Here is a 20,297-nt window from a genome sequence, read left to right on the forward strand (position 1 = left end):
CTCAGAAGTGGCCTTTGTAAGAAAGGGTAAGATGTCTAAAAGTAAGATATTTCCTTACTCTTTCTTTTGCTCCTGTCAATGGCTGGAAACAGATCCTTAGACACCATCTTTCAAAATCAAGTTAGATCAGGAATCATGAAGACAGTGATACCATGACTGCTTTAAAGAAAAACAACCATTCAAACCTGATTATGTCAACTTGTTAACTTTAAGCAAATAATTTCTTTCATAGTCTAGGTGGTAAAAGTCTCTAAGATTACCATAGGATTGAACAAATCTAAGTGAATCAGCCTACTGCAGATGAAAATGTACAGTCATGGGGGAAATTCTGTGTTCTTCCTCTAGCACGTTCCTGCTATTTCATACTTCTAGTTATATTTCTATAATTTCCAAGTATACATGGTACTGTTACATGATAGTCGGTGGCTGGACAACAGGTTATTTCTTCAGCATTCTGAAACTACATAAAACCATTTTTCTTAGAGATTAATCTCCATTAGGAAAGAGATATACTTTCTGATAAAAACAAAAATATCCTTTTTACTTTTAATACTTGTCTTGCATTTCTACTTCTTCCTGCACTGTTGGTGCATCTCCTGGACTCCCAATCTGAAGAAAGGAATTTATTAGGTAAAAATTTAAATAAAACCCTCACACTCTGCAAGATACTCACTTGAATTTGTGACTGCCATTTCAAGACTAAGAACTGTTCACTGAACTAGAGATTAAATCTTTTCAGACTTCTCCCCTGGTCATAGAACAGCTTCTCTTTGCTTTCTCCAGAAGAGGCAATGAGACACAGATAATTCATCTGGCAGCTGGTCTCCCTGTTGGCAGTATGCTGCACAGACATTTTATCAGGCTAAATAAATATATTTAACTTTCACTTCATAAATAAAATTGCTACTTCAGGAGTAACCGATGTCTAGTATTTTTTTTTATTTAATAAAAGCCTTAATATAACCAAAACTAACCAAAGAAGAAAAACTAAAAAAAATAAATCAAAAGTACCAAAAATATGTGCATCATATCGTTACCTTATTAATGTCTATAAATATCTGAAGGATGGATGTCAGGAATGGTCCAGTCTCTTTTCAGAGAGATGCCCTGTGATAGCACAAGGGGAAATGGCACCAAGTTACAACACAGGAAGTTCCACCTCAACATGAGGAAAAACTTCTTTACTGTGAGAGTGACAGAGCACTGGAACAGGCTGCCCAGAGAAGCTGTGGAGTCTCCTTCCTTGGAGACTTTCAAGACCCGTCTGGACACGTTCCTGTGTGATCTGGGGGGCTGGACTCAATGATCTTCAGAGATCTCTTCCAACCCCTATAATTCTATGATTCTATATTTGAAAAAGAAAAAAACTTTTAACAAGTCTAGGTTTTCCTGACACAGTATTTGTATATGTGATGACTCTAAAATTAATCTTTTAACCTACCCACATTTTATTTGTTTTTTTTTTAATCTGTATTTGCTTCTGCCCACAAGTTTGTTTACGCTTGTTCCCTAGTCCCACCATCCCTGAAGTCTGCATCTGTGATTACTTTTCACATATGCATGCAGCTAGTCTAAGAGGGCAAGTAAGCAGATGAATCTTACTAAAAAACCAACAAACTTTCTCAGGTCATCAGGACTATTAAGTAACTAAGCCTTTCCAAAAAGAAAGAGGAAATAAACTGAAGAAGATGGACTAGTGTAATTATAAAATGTAGGGAGCAAATACAGATGTTTTTTTGTTTGGTTGGTTGATTTGGTTTATTTTTTTATTATTTTTTTCCCCCTTTCAAGCTTCCCTTTCAGTTTTGGGTACTGAAATTGAACAGTAAGCCAGGCTGCTAATTAATATTTGTTACATTTTTTATATACTAGTAATGTCAAAACTTATTACATGTCCAATAACAGTTTTTTCCTGGAAAAGTTTTATTGGCATTTTTAAGCAATCTGAGAATACAAAAATAAAGAGATTCTTAAATCTGTATATGGCATTTGGTTCCAGACAGCTTTTCTAGAGCAGAAATAACACAAAGGAGAATGAAATCTTAAACTTCAAAATCGTTTTTTAGGTTTAAAATGCTTTTGATACATATGATGAGACTTGGAATTTTACAACTATCTGCTGGCTATTAAAAAAAAAATAATCAAAAGAGAGAACAATAAATTTTAAAATACTGTAGAAGTTAAATTATTACTGGAAAACAGGAAGCAATACTGGATGAAAAGGCTTTTCTATGTCAAAATTAAAAACTTTCAGATTTCTCACATTTTTGTTTTGATGTAAGCATATTAATCTTGGTTACTGTTTTATATCCTCAGTATGTGGTATTCTAATAACTTGACAGCTTAATTTCCTTGATCTTGTTTAAAAGCAATTATATTATGGGTTATTTGCTGAGCTGTTACTTCCAGAGCAAGCTCAACATTTGTAAAGGAGGCATTATTATTCTTGCCACATTTATTATTATTTTTTAGCATCAAATGTACTTTTAATGCTGGCTTTATGCTTTTCAAATTTTCTAAAAGCCTAGAGAATTGTCCAGACCTTCTGATATGTGCTTATTAAAAATTCTTTGGAATTGTTTTGCTGTTGAAAATCATTCTGTTCATTAATAGAGATCTGTCCATTACAAGAAAATCTTCTTACACTTTTGTTGTATTTAAATCTGAACAACACAAAAGTTGGGTAGTGGCTGCTGCAGAGCACAGATTGTACAGAACACAAATTCTAGCTCTGTGTAGATATTGGCTCTTTAGTATCCTTCTCATTCCACTGCCCTCTCAAATACTCTGTCAGCAAAATAAATAAACAAATAATGTCAAGGTATGGCTGCCTGGTGAAGGTGATTCAAGATAGAGATTAATAAAAGTGATACTATCCTGTTGAGTGCCTGCATCATGCATCACAAAATACAAATTAATCTACAGGAACAATTGTCTAAATTACGCTTATCTTGCAGTTAACGGAATAGTACAATTCACCATTCAGTATTAAGCACTTTCAAATGTAGCGAGACTTTACTAAATGCTTGTTTCCAGTTCTAATTGCTTGCAATTTTCTCCCTCTCTCTCTCTTTTTTTTTTTTAATGGAGAAATATTTGAAATGTTCCTTATATCCTTTATTTTATAGTTATTGTATTTGTATGCATAAATCTACATACATATTAAAAATAGTTTAAATGTGTGCAATACAGAGAAGAATACTTACACAGTTTTCTATTCAGACTACACAAGTTCTTTTGTTTAGCACATCCAGCCAATATTTCCTGCTGTCAAGTGTAAGCAGGTAGAAAAATAAACTTAGGCTTTTCCTATGATCATTATATGTAAGTCAGGTCACACCTCAACAAATGATCACAAGCTGATTATATTTAAAAGCACTTTAAAAATCAGCTTATTTCTTTGTAACTATTACGTACTAAATGGATCTTACAGTAAGTATCTATTCACACAGTGCATCTCTGTTCCTGGTTAAGATACTTCCACTAATTTATAACATGGGTTTTCTAAACACAATGATCACATTAGAAATTACATTAAAAACAGTATCAAGCAAAATTCTAAACTAAATCAAAACAAATTTTTACTTTGTAATTCAGCTCCTCCTAAACAATTTCTTTCAAATCTTTGCAATCCTTAAGGTTAAAATACACATTTACATAATCTAAGAAGGACAGTGACTTGTTTACTTCTGCTGTATTGTGGGAGGATATCGAAGTTTTGCAGTGATTATCTACACATGTAAAATGTTACATTTATGCTTTTTAAATTAATGCATTCGCATTACAGAACCCATTTGCAGAGTTCTGAACCAACCTTAAGAAACTGTTGACAGTTAAAATGCAGAACTCAGAGTTTTTATTTTAATCTTGTTAGTCAGGTAAAAAATAACATTTACTTATTTTATTTTATTTTATTTGACAAAAATAAAATTCATGCCTCATTAAAACCACCACAATCTCTAACATGACATTACTGAAAGTGATAAATAGCCAATTTTAAGTTTTAGATAATAAAACTGTTATCAGATCCACCATTAAGTAATTGCATTCTCTAAAAATCAAGAACAATGGCGGTGGATGCAACTAATTTCTGTACCTATGACTCAATGAGCTTCACTCTCCTGTACTATTTCCAAGCTTCTACAGCCACAGCTTCTTGCCTTTTTATGTATTTCATCCTGAAGCTTAAGGAGCAGAGATAAGAGACTATCAGGCAGAGATGAGATGAAAAAGAGGTTCCATGGGAGGAGAAGGGAAAGGGAACCCTTTGGGGCTGAAATATATTCTTGTCTGTAGTATTCAGAATATTGTACCTCCGGTTAATTACATATAAAGTCCTATTCTTTTTGCCATTATTCTATTAAGGTCTTCCTTCACATTTCTGATTTCATGAAAGGCTATACTTTCATATAGATGAACACAGTGTCTCCACTAGAACTTGTCTCTCAAGGGAAGTCAGAAGAGTCTACAGACCCTATCAGTTCCATACAGCAAGATCCATCTCTTCTTAAATATAATGTTGAGCAGAACTCTCATAAGACAAAGGGTTTGTCTTGTCTGTTTTGTTGGATTTTTTTCCTAGGTTTTCCTTGTTTGTTTTTTGTTTCTGGGGTTTTTTGTTGTTGTGCTTTTGTTGTTATTGTTGCTGTTGGGGTTTGGGTTTTGTTTGTTTGTTTGTTCGTTTTTGCTTTGGGGTTTCTTTGCTTGTTTGGGGTTTTTTTTTTGTTTGTTTGGTTTGTGGGGTTTTTTAGATCTAAGCATTGTAATCTGAAATTTCTAAAATTTACATACTAAAACTTACATACATAGACAATTAATACACACAAGAAATATTCATGTATTGCTAATGCTGACAATAACTACTACTCTACTACAGTTCTCATTTTCTCTCTCATGAGCTGTCCAATGTCTGGCAGCTTATCTCAGTCCCCTGCCCTGCAGCTCAGAAAGCTTCTCCAATTCAATACTCTAGAGAGACACACAACACAGCGGCTCTGAGACAAAAAAGAAGCTCAATGGAAAATAATCAGGGTTTTTATGACTTTTTTTCCCCAATTTCCGTAATTTGAATAAAATGTCATAATCATTTGGTTATTATACAAGTCTAAAAGAATGTGTAGCAGTTAGAGGTTTGCTGTGTGACCAGTGGAAAGAGCCAGAAAGGTAATCCAACACTAAAATACCAACTCATCAAATAATGTGCTGTGGAAGTCAGTTCTTGCTTTCTCCTTTTTTTCAGGGTATGTGTAAAGTGTTGAGTGAAGCAAAAATATTAAAAATAACTTTTTTTGCCATTTCAGTTCTCATCTAAGATTTCTCTTCCCTTCTCTAATCTTTGTTTATTTTATATGCAGTTTAATTACAGTGGAATGATTGGCACTTTGTCCATAATGATGATACTGTTGCAGAGGTACAAACAGTCCAAATATCAGAGAGCTTGAGGAGATTTTGCTTCAGACTTGCCAAAGAGCATTAGAAGCTGCAATGAAAGTGTGCTAAACAATATTGCCTATTTAAGATCACACCTAGGTAGTTTCCAATATACTGAGCAACTTGAATTAAAAAAAACCACAACAAACTGATGTAATATTTAAATAATCTGTATAATAATGCAACATTGACAGTCAGGCCTTTGTGACTTGTCTGATTATACTGATAGTAAGCTGGTGTTCCTGAAAAATATGATGTATACTATTAGGCATCAGTGAAACAAATTAGCCAATATTTTTCTCATCAACAACCTATTATATTAATCTTCTACAACAGGAACACATGCTTACATGAATCAGCGTAGAAACCAACTCTTTTAGTATGAGACAAGAGCTTTTATACAAAACAAATCAATTTTCCAGAACACTCAGTTTTTGCCTCCTCTAATTATTTAGAGTTCTTTTTATACCTTTACAGCTAACGTATCAGCTGAAGACATTCATGACTTACATGAAAGTGAAGGCTTTAGAATATTAGTTACACTGACACCTGAAATGAATGTTGCTTCTAACATGCCATCTCTGCACTTACTGAATCTGTTACCCAAACTTCACTTCATCAGACAGGAGGTGAAAGTAAGTATGATCAGGAGATGGGAATTTATTTGCCACTCGAGCTTTCTACTGATATTTTCATCTCAATTTAAACAATCATCAGTATGGACAAGAAAGACTCATTAATATTTTAAAACTTCTTTGTCTAGCTTTGTTGTCGAAGAGTTCTCAAAAATCTCACAGTTGAATCAAAGAGAACAAGCTCAGCTAATATTAAATTAGTTCCACTGAAGAAAAAGGTATTACTAACTTGCCTGAATTTACATTGAAGGTTGTAAACACACCAGCAACAAAACTTAGTTTCTCCTAGTTCAACCTCAGTCTGCATATCCTCTTAACCTGTTCCAAAGACATGGAAATTTTAAATTATTTTGACTGCTAACTTTCACAGTGATGACAGGAATATATCAGCAAATAATAGTCACACTATTGTTCCCTGATAGCTAATCTGAAATATTTGCAGCTCTTGGAAGTTACTCCTTGTAAACATGTGCAATTGAAACACTAGATAGCTAGCAGCCTTCCCCTTGAAGGCTGAAAAACTGACTATCATAGTCCAATCTTGATCGAGACACTTCGTGATTGAGGGTGAGCCAGATATCTGGCCGTTTCCACACAGTACATTGTCTGGAATAAAATCCTTTCCCTTGCCAGGAAACACTGTGCTACACTTCTTGCAGCTGTCTTATCTATTCCAGAGTCCAAGAAGCCTTTTCATGAGTTAGGCAGGGTAGCAATTTGGAAGCTTTCTCAAAAGCTTGAACTTGTAGACTCACTAAATAAGGCTTAATGTTTATAAATGACATGTCTGATTAACTCAAAGCCTCTGGAAGAAGCTTTCCTGTCTTTTTGTTAGAGAGACAGTGGCTTTTCAGTGGCTGGCTGCAAAAAAAGCGATCAATTGACTTCACAATCTGGAATGGTTATGAAAGGTGTTTGTAGCACAAGACAAAAGCTTCAAATATATGCTTCCTTTGAAACACAAATTGCAATATTTTTTTTTTTATTTTTTATTTTTTTTTCCTGCTGTAGTTATTACCTCAAGGATACTCTCAGAAAAGCGGAACATAACACTTCATCTGAAAACTGTCACTGAATTCACTGGTGTACTTTGTGGACCACTGACCTTTGACCTTTGGAAGACAATTCTCACTTGCAGGTTATCAACCAAAAAAAAAAAAAAAAGAGACAGTAGGACCATGGAAAACTTTAGTTCTGCATTTTTGTGAGCAAATGATTACAGCTACTGGCATACTCCCTGGCATAAAAGGCTAAACTGCCTTTTTCTATGTTGAAATCAAACTTCTAGTATACAAGTAGTTTGAACTGTAGACTAGTATGAAATCATCAATCATCATCATAACATCCTCAAAATGTAGTGTTGAAGTAACAAGGTCTATTTGCTTTGTGTTCAACATCATGTGGCTTAGGACTGTTTGGACAAGAGATTGATAAATATCTACCTCTACAATGCTCATATAAATTCATAAGCCACTACATCAGGCAACGTACTACATTCCCCAGTAGCTAACCAATTCACTAAGATTCTGATCCTCTAGCTTTAAAAACAAAAATTACAATCTAGAACTTTTCCATTGTCATAATTATACCCTATTTTAAATTAGTATTTGATAAAACCCATGTTAGGAAAAACACAATGACAAGTGATTAAATATATTAATGAAAACTAAGCTCAGCGAGTAAAAATTGTCTGTATTGCATGATATATTGTGTCTTTAAGCTAACTCCAGAACTGCTGCACTAGCTGATGAGATAAGCTAAAAATGTACATGCAAGAAAATCTACCAGCTATTTCACTTAAGTAAGAAAATTCAGTTTACATATAGTTAAAGCATGCAGAATTATCTCCAGCAGATTTACTGTACCGCCTATCTGAAGCTTTATAAACATGTTCTAATTTTGCTTGCTGGTTTGAAGCAAGAAATCAAAGAAGAAAATAAAAGGTTAAATTCATTAACACATACCCATTTTTCCTACTTTTTAAAATTGCTTGGTTTAATCATTTGACTTGAAGTGCTGTTGAATGTAAAGGCTGCAAGTTACTCCCAATTCAGCCTAATTCTTATTATTGATTTGCTGAACAGGCAAAATATTGCCAATAGTAGTATATTTTTTCTGTTACCTATATAAATATCTCTACATAAAATGTATGAGATAATTTCTCAGCTGGAGGGAAGGGTCCCTTGAGGGACCTTGATGGGCTTGAGAGGTAGGCTTGTGCAAACTGCATGAAGTTCAACAAGGCCAAAGGCAAGGGTCCTGCATCTGGGTCAGGGCAATCCCAAGAACAAATACAAGCTGGGTGGAGAATGGATTGAAGCCAGCCCTGAGGAAAAGGACTTAGTTGTGTTGGTTAATGAGAAGCTCAACATGAGCCTCCAATGTGCACTTGCAGCCCAGAAAGCCAAGTGTGTTCTAGGCTGCATCAAAAGACATGGGGCCAGCAATGGAGAGGGAAATGGGAGATGATTCTCCTCCTCTAATCTGTTCTCATGAGACCTTGACTAGAGTACTGTGTCTGTTTTGGAAGCCCCAGCACAAGAAGGACATGGAGCTGCTGGAGTGAGTCCAGAGGAGGACCACAAAGATGATCAGTGGGCTGGAGCACCTCTGCTATGAGGACAGGTTGGGAGAGTTGGGGTTGTTCAGCCTGGAGAAGAGAAGGTTGTTCAGCTCCGAGGAGACCTCATAGCAGCCTTTCAGTGCCTGAAGGGGCCCTGTAGGAAAGCTGGGGTGGGAAGCATTACAAGGGCATGGAGTTATAGGATGACGGGTAAAGGTTTTAAGATGGAAGAGGTTAAATTTAGATTAGATATTGGAAGAAACTGTTTCCTGCGAGGGTGGTAAGACACTGGAACAGGTTGCCTAGGGAAGTTGTGGAAATGCCCTGTTCAAGGCTAGGTTGGATGGGGCTTTGAGGAACCTGATCTAGTGGGAGGTGATTTCAATGATTTCTAGATACTTCAATGATTTCAAGATTCTTAATTCTTGCCTCAGAATGAGTCTATGCTCCAGTGTAACAAGCTATTTTAGCATAGATTAATTTAAGTAACTGAAATGCCAATAACAGTCTCCTTTAAGTGATAGAATCTTCAGCACTGGATGAATTCACCCCAGATCTTGCCAGTACAAGTCACTGAACATTTTCTGCTATAGCTAGATGGATACTTTCACTCAAATAGCTCAAAACTGTACAATGATGCAGCTACCACACTTCAAATATCTTGTGGACACCCTTTTATTTAGTGCCCATTCACATTTCTGAGCCTACCTGTCAACAAAGGTACTTTCTAGCATTAGATGAAGAATTAACTGTATTCAGTTAAACCTCAAATCTCAAAATATTCATGACAGGAAACTTCAAAAAAACAGCTGCAGAAAAGCACTTGTTATGCATGTTACATGTTTCATCGTATACCTGACTAAGCTTCAAAATAGACTGAGACTGATGTTTGCAGACTAATGTACTCAGTAAGGCTTATACAGTATTTGTATTACTTCATCTGAGCAGACAAGCAAACTTCCCTTGCTGTACTGTTTCTGTGTGCTGAACCATTGCAAGGAGTTAGGAAGTATTTCTACTTCTATATGAATAGTTATTGGCCATATTTAAGAATAATTTTCAGTACCACTTTTAAACAGCCTACCAAATAAAATCATTATAGAAATCAATGAGTAATGGTGTATAAAGCAAAGGGTTAACTATCAGCTTTGGGTTCTCCAAATACACAGGAAAGTAGGCCAGGAAACTATTACCAATTCTGAGGCTGTGTTAGACAGATAATTTAATTCAGTTTCATGAGTTCTGAAGTCTTAGCTTGCTACAGTTTTTTGGTTTGCTTTATATATATATATACATATAAAAATATATACACTATGTATATGCACGCTACATATACTATATATATACTATATACATATACTTTATATATCTATATATACACTTTATCTATATATATTTATATACATACAGTTTCTTAATGTTTTAACATGTTTTAACAGCTTTTTTAATCATTTGAGTAACACTTAAAAAAGCCAAAGAACATAAATAAAGCAGTAGTACTCCCACAAACAGTATGAAACTAAGAGAGGGACTGATTTTTTTTTAGACCAAGGAATTATTTTGTCCTAGGATGACCCCGACAGCTTTCTGTAGCATGCCTCACTCACCATACATGCAGAACGCACTTTAATTTCATCCTTGGGTTGTATACACATATCCCTGATATTTTTAGTAGCACTTTAAAAGTATAAAATTTATTCCCTATGCCCTCATAAATTTGAAATCGCCATTTTAAGGCTGATTAAGTAAGTATTAGTGCCAATGTTCCAGTTATTAGTCTGTGTCTTCAGCTGGAACTGATGATGTAGTATTTGTCAATAACTAGCTCATAGCCTTAAAGTCCAAAAAATGAAACCTCTGCAAGACAGTCCATCTGTCAGAAGACTTTGTAGCAGGCTCCTGTGTAGAAGAAAACCATCTATTATAGGATGATACAAGCTTAAAGTGGCATGTATCACAGCTGTTTGATTACTACTGGGAAGATGACTTGCATTCCCCTTACAGCCCTGTATCAGAATCCAGCAGTGATGGATTGACTTTCCCTTGCTTTAGTATGATGATGGATTACCTCAATAGTATGTGCAAGAAAGGTAAAGTCTGGTCCAAAATTAACATCATGACTAAAAGAAGCTGGCCTAAGTTGTGATTTCCAGCACATCTGAATAGCTAGTGAAACATTTTAAAGACCTTTCAAAAGTCTAAATGATGATATAAGCTGGGAATTCTCCATATTATAGAGATATTTATTACACAAGCACCTGGAAGACACTAATCAGGCAGCAGCTACAGAAATTCAACGAGTTTGTTCACAAGGTCTGAACTGAAAGATGCTCTACTGTCCAGAAACACATAACTTCATTCACTTCATATAAACATTATGTTTCAGTGAAATAAATACATCATACTATGATGTCTAAATTATCCCAATGGTCTACTAAGTGAAAAGCAAAAGTATTAAAACCAACTTGTTAAATCAGTGTTACTACAGACTACAAGAGACACAAACAACAAAGCTTCAGCCATTTAAATCTTGCAGTGAAACATCCCAATTCTCAAAAAAACTTGGTGTATACTAGCATTTAACATACAAAGTTACTACTTCAGTATGTTCGCTAAACTCAAACACAATCTTGCCTGGGTAATTTTGAAGCATTTGGGGTTTTTTTCCTTACATTTTGGGGTTCTCCATGCCATGGACTTACATACTCTGTAGCAATTCAGAAAACTTTGACTGGACTCTATTAATGTAGTACTTGCAAGTAATTAAACACAACTAGTTAATTTAAAACCTCTAAATTGTAATGCATTATATTTTGTGTTGTAATTTATCATAACATTTTATAGTAGTTATCAAGATAATTGCATTTTGAGCCAAGGTTCAAAGAGCAGGGAACATAGCAACAAATTAAAAAGGTTTCAAATAACCAAATTTTATTTAAATCCCCAACTGTGCTCAGTTAAACAAATTTACCTTTCTATCTAGAGCAGTTATATGGCTATGTTTTAATAAAAACATAAATCGAGAACCTTGAGTTGTAATTGCTTTTATTTTCTAAGTTTGAGTTTATACAAAGTAGCTGGAAAGACAGTGTCTGAAATTATGTCCTACTGACCGTTTAACTTGGTGGAAACTGGGGTGGCGAGGATTGTTTTGTTTCAGCTGGGTTCCAGCTTCAGGCGATGCTTTACTAGTATTAACTTCATATTTATTTAATAGAGTCCTCTGCATATGGGTGTGTGAGTATGGAACTAGAGGAATTTTAATAACTTAATGTGTCCTTTGACTGAGGAACATTTTTATATGCAAAAGGCACCTAAGCCATTCTCAAAACTGCACAAGTCTTGGGTCCCAAACTCCATTGCATCCTGAACAACAATATTAAGGTACTAACACTGGAAGTATCTTGCTTGCAGTTAGGACAAGACAGCAGCAACAGCCTCCTGCAGTCAAGAAGCTATCTCCATGTCAAAAAGGAAACATGCTGATGATGATCTCCAGGCCAAGTAACACTAATCTATGAAGTAGAAATCATAAAAGCATTGGAATCTTCCCAGTATTTGGTTTCATAAAGATAAATTTTATGGAAGTGGCACAGCAAAGGAAATAAACGTGCAATTCAGCTCATGTAATTTTAGGTTTCTTGCTCAGACCACTAAAGACCTGCCCTTCAGAGAGTCCATGGAGAAAAAGCACAGCATTTTGGTTTCATCCACCTGACTTATTGTAGGCACGTACTCAGTACTGGAATAACTTCGACCCTAAAAATGCCTGTTTCTTTCCACCCAATATTATGGGATGGATAGTCTAGAAAACTATACTAGCTGGCATATCCATGACCTACAGAAGGAAATCAGGAATGATAACAAAGAGTGACTTGCTTTCTCCACTGTTATGTTAGCTTAATTATGACTGTACCTAACTAAGGTATATTGGCACCCCTCACAATTTTTCTGCTTTAGCAACAAACTAAAAACCTAAAATGTGGCTCAATTGGGAGCACTTAGTCTAGAAAACCTATTTTTAAACAACAGTTTTATTGGAGAACATTTATAAAGAGATGTAACAGCATTTTCTCTGTATCTTCTGCAATACCACCTAGCCATATCACACAGGCTGCAAACTGTGGCATTCCTCAACTTGTTGAAAACAAATTGTTCAGACGTTATAATTTACTGATTTAAGCACATTATAAAACATTCTGATCCAGATGCCTCTACAGAAAATGTAGAGAAATGCTACAACCTGCATGAAATATGGATACTCAGTTCTAAAGAGGGAAAATGCACTTGCTGACCGGTAGCTGTTCTCTTAAACTCTTATCTTCTTTTCTATTTTGTTTTAAATTAAGAACTACCATTAAAAAGGGTAGCCAGCTATACTGGTTATGCTGCTAAACACACCTTCAATATATATTCAAAAGTCTGAGTAGAGTGGTTCATACTTACAAATTATCTACCATTTTGTATATTCCTGTGGTAGGTTATAAAAACCCTGGTCTACTCTAATCTCTTTGAATTAATTGAGGTATGGAAACTTGCTCTGGAAAACTTGAACATAACCTGTGTCCCATTAAGCAGGAGGTAGAAATAGGTAAGAAGTAAAAAACTAATGGACATTTCAACTATTCAGATACATTTAACAAATATTTCTGATAAAGAAAAAAGGAAATGAGGAGAGTACTACAGAGCAATGGCATACCTAAGTCAAGAAAGTATTTTCCTATCTCTTAGGATTTTAAAATACAAACATAGCTTTAACTCAGACAGTAAATGTTTTTATTTAATCTCAGGTCAATTTCTACTGCTCATACTTATCTGTAATGATAGAAGTAACAGCTTCACAAACAATGGAAAGCAAATTTCAAAAAGTCAGATGATCTGCCCTTCCACTTTTTTTATCTCTTTCACTAAAGTTTCAGAAGTCTTCTGCCAAAAAATGTTCAGTTTGGATGCCAGGTACAATTCTGGAAGGCCAATCTTCCACTGTGCACAATTTTCAGGACCGTACTATGTAGGCTTGCTTACTCCAGCCATTTGGCAGGCAGGCAGACAGAGCACCTGACGTGCTAGAGGGCACAGAAGTGTTTATGGTAGACTATCAGGTAGCCCACAACATCTTAATTTCCCTGTCCCAGTCATGAAACAGATGTGTTAAATTACAGTAAAGGTGACATGGTTAAAGAGCATATTCTTGTGCAAATACCATGAAGCACCTAATACACCGTGATTTTTTCGGAATATGTTTCCTTGCTTACAATTCGGATATAAGACAGGAAAGCTGCTGCTGACAAAATCTGCATGCATCTCAGCAAACAGGCAAGACATACCAAACTTCAGAATTTGTTTTGAACCAACAGGAAATATAATCAATAAAATATTTACTATCATTTTCCTAGAGAAAATCTGAGAACTAGAAAGATACATCTTCCAGTGATACTTGTATTATAAGGAAAATAGTGACTATGCTAGCATATGCTAACTACTGAAATCAAGAGGGTTTGGGCATATCTCATGGGGCACCCCACATGTATTTTCCCATAACAACACTCTTGTTAAGTTGGCTACATTCATATCACTGATAATTCTAACAAAGGAAAAGATGGCAAAAGCTCACCTGAAATTATAAGAGGCTGTAAGTGTTAAGTGGTACAATCTGAGTTTTTTACACACAAAGCCAGCAAAACCTACAGTCATCAAAGCATGGCAAACATGTGAGCTTAAAGAGCATCTCAGCAGCCATGAGAGGTTCAAATTTTGCTTTCATCTCTTAAGGTTGTTTTTGAAAAATAGAATAATTTCCTTTAAAATACATTTCCTTTACACTTATTGAGTACTTACATTTCTAGGAAAAAAAGAAAACCTTGCCATCTTATCTACCTTTATCTCTGCTTTCCTCACTTCTATTTGACTATTTAATTTCCATATCTTCTTATTCTCAGAAACTAAACCAGATGCCTATACATTCCATCAGTGCTTCATGCTTCAATAACCTTTCCACTCATTTTTCCATATATTTGTTACTCTATGTGTAAAAATGTTCCATTCGAGCTGTCTTTATCTCAATCTTTCCTAATCTGTTTTGATTTTCATCCCTCTTTTCTTCCTGCAAGAATAAAGAGCTCATTTAACATTAACCATCCTTTCCCTAAATATAGATGCTTCGCTAACATGCATTTTTCTTTTTCAGTCAAAATAAGCCTCTTAATCTTCCCTAATAAACTAAATCTTTGAAGCCTGATATTATTTTTGTTCCTTCTCTCTGACCACTGAAGAGATATTATCTAAGAATCAGTATTGAAAACTTCAGCCTGGGATTTGGTCTGAACATTGCTTCCAATAGATTAATAATTCTATCTTTTGAATGTCGATAATGCTCAAGAGCTTTTTTTTTTTTTCCCCTGTCATGGTGCCATTTTTTTCAGAAATGCTACCTGTCACGATCCGTGACCTATTATATCCCCTTATTGGAGTGTATTAACTTATCAGGATTTGCTGAGAGATCCACACGTGGGTATCGCCTCACACAGAGGATACAGGAACTTATGTCCTGACTTTTTTGAGTGAATAACTCGCTCAGTGCTTACTAAATTTCTAACAACAGCAAGGTTTATTGTGGGGAAAACAAAGCAATTTGGGGCAGGAGGTTCAAAAGGAGTGATTACAACACATTAAACATATATGGGTACACCTTAGTCACACATCTTATTCACGTGAGGGAAGCAGAGGGGAGGGATTTGCCCGAATGGCTGGATTATATTTTCCCCTATAAGCTGGGGTAGCCGGAATTGTCTCACCACGGCAGTGCAGGTTCGATGAGCTGGGTAGCAAAGAGGCTGCAGGCGCAGGTCGCCCCCCCCCCACCACAAAGCGGCGGCAGTCGGTGCGCGGCTCCGGGACCCGGTGACGGGCGGCAGCACGCGGCAGGAACAATGGCGGCGGCAGGCTGTGTGTGTAGACGACCGCCTCGAACACACGAGGAGAGAGCGAGAGAGAGAGAGAGAGCGAGAGAGAGAGAGAGGGGCGTGTCGCGCTGCCTCTCTCATGGGGTTCTTCGGCGCCAGTTTTGCATTTCCAGGCTTTTCAGCCAATCAGACGGGACCTAGTCCTGCCCCTGCTTCCGGCCACGGCTCCTCCCCTGCAGCAGCTGCTCCCCCCCCCATACACACAGAGGGGGGTCAGCGCCGTGTGGAGACACCGTTTTAAGTCAGTTTTGTCGGCTGACTCAAAGGACATTTCATGTTCGTGTAAGGAAATACCTGGTCCTTCACACTACCACCCATTATCTCTCAGTTAACTATCTTATACGAAAGGAAAATTTATGAGGACCTTAATTTTCAAGACTCCTTACAACTTCATCCCATTTTCAAGGTCTCCAGCTTTTCTTTTCACTTTTGCTTTTATCTCATCAAGAAAAATGCACCTGTACGGGTACATTGCAGAAAATCAGTTACTGTTAGAAACTAGCCAACAATTCTAAACTAAATGGAGGTAAATTCCTTAAAGAGGGCTAGATAACTGGATTTGGGGGTATTGACAGCACTTGCTATTCACGAAAGTGTTATGAATTCACAGATCTTTAACACAAATGAAAAAAAAAACAAAAACACAACAAAATAAAACAAAAAAAAACCCACCCAAATAGCATTACTTTTTAAGTCACAATGAAGTTACTGAAATATATTCTCATCTTCCATTAGATCACCTCTTTCCCATAATGCCCCTATTTTTAATATAGCTTCTGAAACATTTCACTGATATGACTGCAGGTGTTACTGCTCCTAGCTATCTTGCAGAAAATTTGGAGGTACATGATTATCATAAATAAGCAAGCAGGAAAAGCAGATGTGAATCTGCTTCTCAAAGTACCATTTTTTGGTATATTAAACTGTTATTAGACAGCATGCTCCCCTCCAGCAATAAGACCCAGGAATCAGCTGCTAGCAATGGATAGTGGAACTTCACATCATCATCGCTAGAGCCATCAGAAGTCATGTTAGGATCTTTAGTCATGGTATCAACAGCTATGCTGAGGCTTATTAACTTCCTATGATCAAAGAAGGCAGCATCAAGACCTAGTGACATTGTGCTGGACTTGGAGAGTCTGGGGTCTATGACTGGGCCAGATGATAACCTCCAATACAACTACAGACAGGTAGTCTTACTTCACTGGGTGTCTCATTTCCTCTCTCTCCCTTCATCTGTCTTTCTAGTTTAGGTATCTTCAGTCACTGAACAGTTATTGTTCTATTAAAAAAAGAAAAAAAAAAAAAAAAAAAAAGGACATATTTTGGTAAGTAAAGTGGATCACAGTCACACTGCGCAAAACCAGCAGAGATGGGGTGGTGGGGAGTTTCCAGGTAATAGGTAAGGAAGGAGGCCGTGAGTTACTCAATGCCAATTGCAGCCAGTTCTAACTCTGGGACAAACACACCAATGTGACCAGAACGTGCTGTCCACAGCACGCCAGCACTCACATTGTGTGAGTGACAGTGGCCACCACGCGGAGCCAAAGAATCCTGAGGACCGGTTCTTCGGTGGAAAAAATGAGTAGACACTGAACAATCCCCTGGGAGACACACAGAAGGAAAAACTTCAGTAAAAGGAGACACTTACTTGGGGATATCTAAAGATTCTTAGGGTATACAAGAGAGAATAAAAGACACTCCAGAAAGAGAAAGAAAACGTAGGTGCCCAGAGGACCCTGCAGTCCCACATTCAGGCTGAGCACATTACGGCAGAAATCCTTATGCTGAGGCATAGCACTTCTCTGCCAGATGACTATTTCTCCTGCAGGGCACAGAAGTCTTTTAACTTGTAAAAGTGAGCTTATGTGATTAAAGTGTTTTGGCATCAGTCCTCATTTAGTCTCTACATTATCAATGTGGTCTTAAGCCACAACAGCATGCACTCTAAAATACATGGAAGTTAGTATTTTTTTATTGGTTAGATTATTTCTACAGGACACAGGTTTTCACTGCTATCTTTCTTACATAATGGGAAGACATAACTTCAAAGAATCAAAGAAGGGTTTGAGTTGGAAGAGACCTTAAAGATCATCACGATTCAATCCCCCTGCATCAGCAGGGACACCTCCCACTTGATAAGGTTGTGCAGAGCCCCATCTAAGTGCCATTGAATACTTCCAGGGATAGGGCTTCCGCAACTTCTCTGGGCAACCTGTTCAAGCATCTCACCACCCTCATAGGGAAGAATTTCCCCCATTTTAATTACTTTTTCTTGAAATACACCTTTACCTATAGGGCAAAGTGTTTTATGTACTGAAAAGCCTTCATTTTGATATGCAGATCATTCTGATATCTTAAGGACTTGGGGTTGTATTTGAGATACAAACACCTGAAAAGTTTCCAATCTCTCATGATAGAGATCCTGCTGGCACTGTCGTGCAACTAACATGGGTGTATTCCCTCTAGATTTCAATTTGTCTCTGGAGACCCTTGTGCTTGGATGCTTCACTGTTTACCCAGTTAGACTGAATTTTTGCAAATTCCTTCAGTCTGTAGTACCAAAATGTGACCATAATGCCTATATGGAACATACAAAGGCTAAACATTGACTGTGTAGTCTGTTCATTCAGAGAGACAAGTTTATGCTTTTCTCACAGAAAATTCTTATATTTGAAGACTTGGAAGAAATTCCATTATTCCTAAATACTTAGGGTTGACACACTAAAGAAGATTGATTTTAAACTTTAGCCAGGATTACTTCCTCTCAAAAAGGAGCTTGGTCCAGGACAACTGTCATGTCACATGTCTGTTTCTAAGTCCTAGAATCAGAGGAAATAGTCTCCCATTACATTGAGGCCTGACGAAATAAAAAAGTAGTTGAAAGACCCTGAGGAATATGACTTAAATAAGACAATCCCTGTATCATCTGTTACTTGGATCAACCTTGCCCAAACCCAGCTCCTGCCCCTGGGATAAGGAAACTGGGAGCAGTCTCTCCTCTGTTATCACACATTCTCTCCTTCCCGTGGCTGAGGAATCTTGCTGTGGCCCAAAGCGGATGCAGAATATAGGAAGTGGCAAAGCAGTCAAAAGCTTCTCTTTCCCAGTCTCTATCCCTGCACTATGCAGACTGACACAGAGTGCAGGGGCAGCACTTTAGCTTTAACTACTGACCTTGTCTTCATGATTCATTACTTCTGTTAGAAAACAAACAAACCAAAATCAACCAAAAAAACAAAACCAAACAAGCCAAAAACCTTACTGCGAAGTCCACACAACACAATATTTTTATTATTTTAAGTTAAGAGGAAGAAGGAAGAAAAAGTCATTCAAAATGGAAAAATGCAGAAAGAATGAGTATATAAATTCAAATTATCACAAGGTTAGAAATGCAAGGGGAAGGATAAATCTTAGATTTTAGCTGAAGGAGGAGCAGTTTCTTAATTCCATCAGGATTGCAAAAGACCTCAGTACATCAGAAATAGACAAGACAATCTTTTGGCAGTTGAAACAGCCGCAGATTCAGAAAGTGCAACACCTTCAAAAAGTCAGGATGAGCCTCTCAAGTTCAACAAGAGCTCATAGGTGACTCGGATATAGGTGACTTTGTTCTGAGCTGTCTCTGCTCACAGCTCTGTAAAAGTATGAGAAAGATCAGTGAAATTCTTACAGAAGTGGTATGTTTATCTAGATGAGCTGAGAATATGCCCTAGTAAACAAGTTACTCCCTTCAGGTATATTTCTACAGAATATACTTGATGTATAAATTCATGCTCAGATATTTACCCGATTACAAGAAGTTGTTAATTATTAGGATGCAGAATTTGATTAGAATAAAATTTCATACCTACATGTTTCTGGGTAGGTCTTACACAACCACCTTCATTTAGGCTAGCAGCACCTTCTTACAACGAACCTGATAATTCCTGCTTATAACACACATCTCACAGCAGTCTTCAAAGGCACAAAGGCACACTTCTTTAAGGTGAAACTAAACTTGGATGTACACCAAGAATCTCTAATTTCTGACAGGTGTTCCAGTTCACAAAAAGGTGTTGGGTCCTCAGCACCAGTTCTTGCAATCTACAGCTCTCTTACCCTAATACCACACCAATTGCTAAAGCAGAGATGCCCTTTGATTTCAAATGTATTTTTAGTTTGGTCTTTTCTACACGGTGTTGAAAAATATGCTTTCCAATTTCTACCTCCTCAGTCAAACTGCATGCCCTTAAAGTACATAGTACTGGAAAAAATGAAGACATAAGCTTTGTGATCAGAAAAGGAACACTTGTTCCACCAAACTAAACCAGGATAGTATTCAAAAAGAACTTGCTAATAAAAATAGTTCACCTCGCATTAGAATACATAGCTAACAAAACTAACACTAGAGGCAATATTGGCCCACTGCTGAATGAGGTGGGAGCCCCAGTGACAGAGGACATAAAGAAGGCAGAGGTGCTGAACGCCTTCTTTGCCTCTGTCTTTACTCCTGCAGGATTTCCCCATGAGCCCCACATTCATATAGCCCCAGAAGAAGTCAAGATAAAGGAGGAGTTTGACATGGTAGATGAGGATTGAGTTAGGGATCAGTTGAGTAATCTGGACATCCATAAATCGATGGGTCCGGATGGAATGCATCCAAGGGTGCTGAGGGAGCTGGCGGAGGTCATTGCTAGGCCACTCTCCATCATCTTCGGTAAATCA

The sequence above is a fragment of the Chaetura pelagica genome, unplaced genomic scaffold (assembly GCF_000747805.2).
Source record: "Chaetura pelagica isolate M959 unplaced genomic scaffold, ChaPel_1.0 scaffold39, whole genome shotgun sequence".
Taxonomy (NCBI): Eukaryota; Metazoa; Chordata; class Aves; order Apodiformes; family Apodidae; genus Chaetura; species Chaetura pelagica.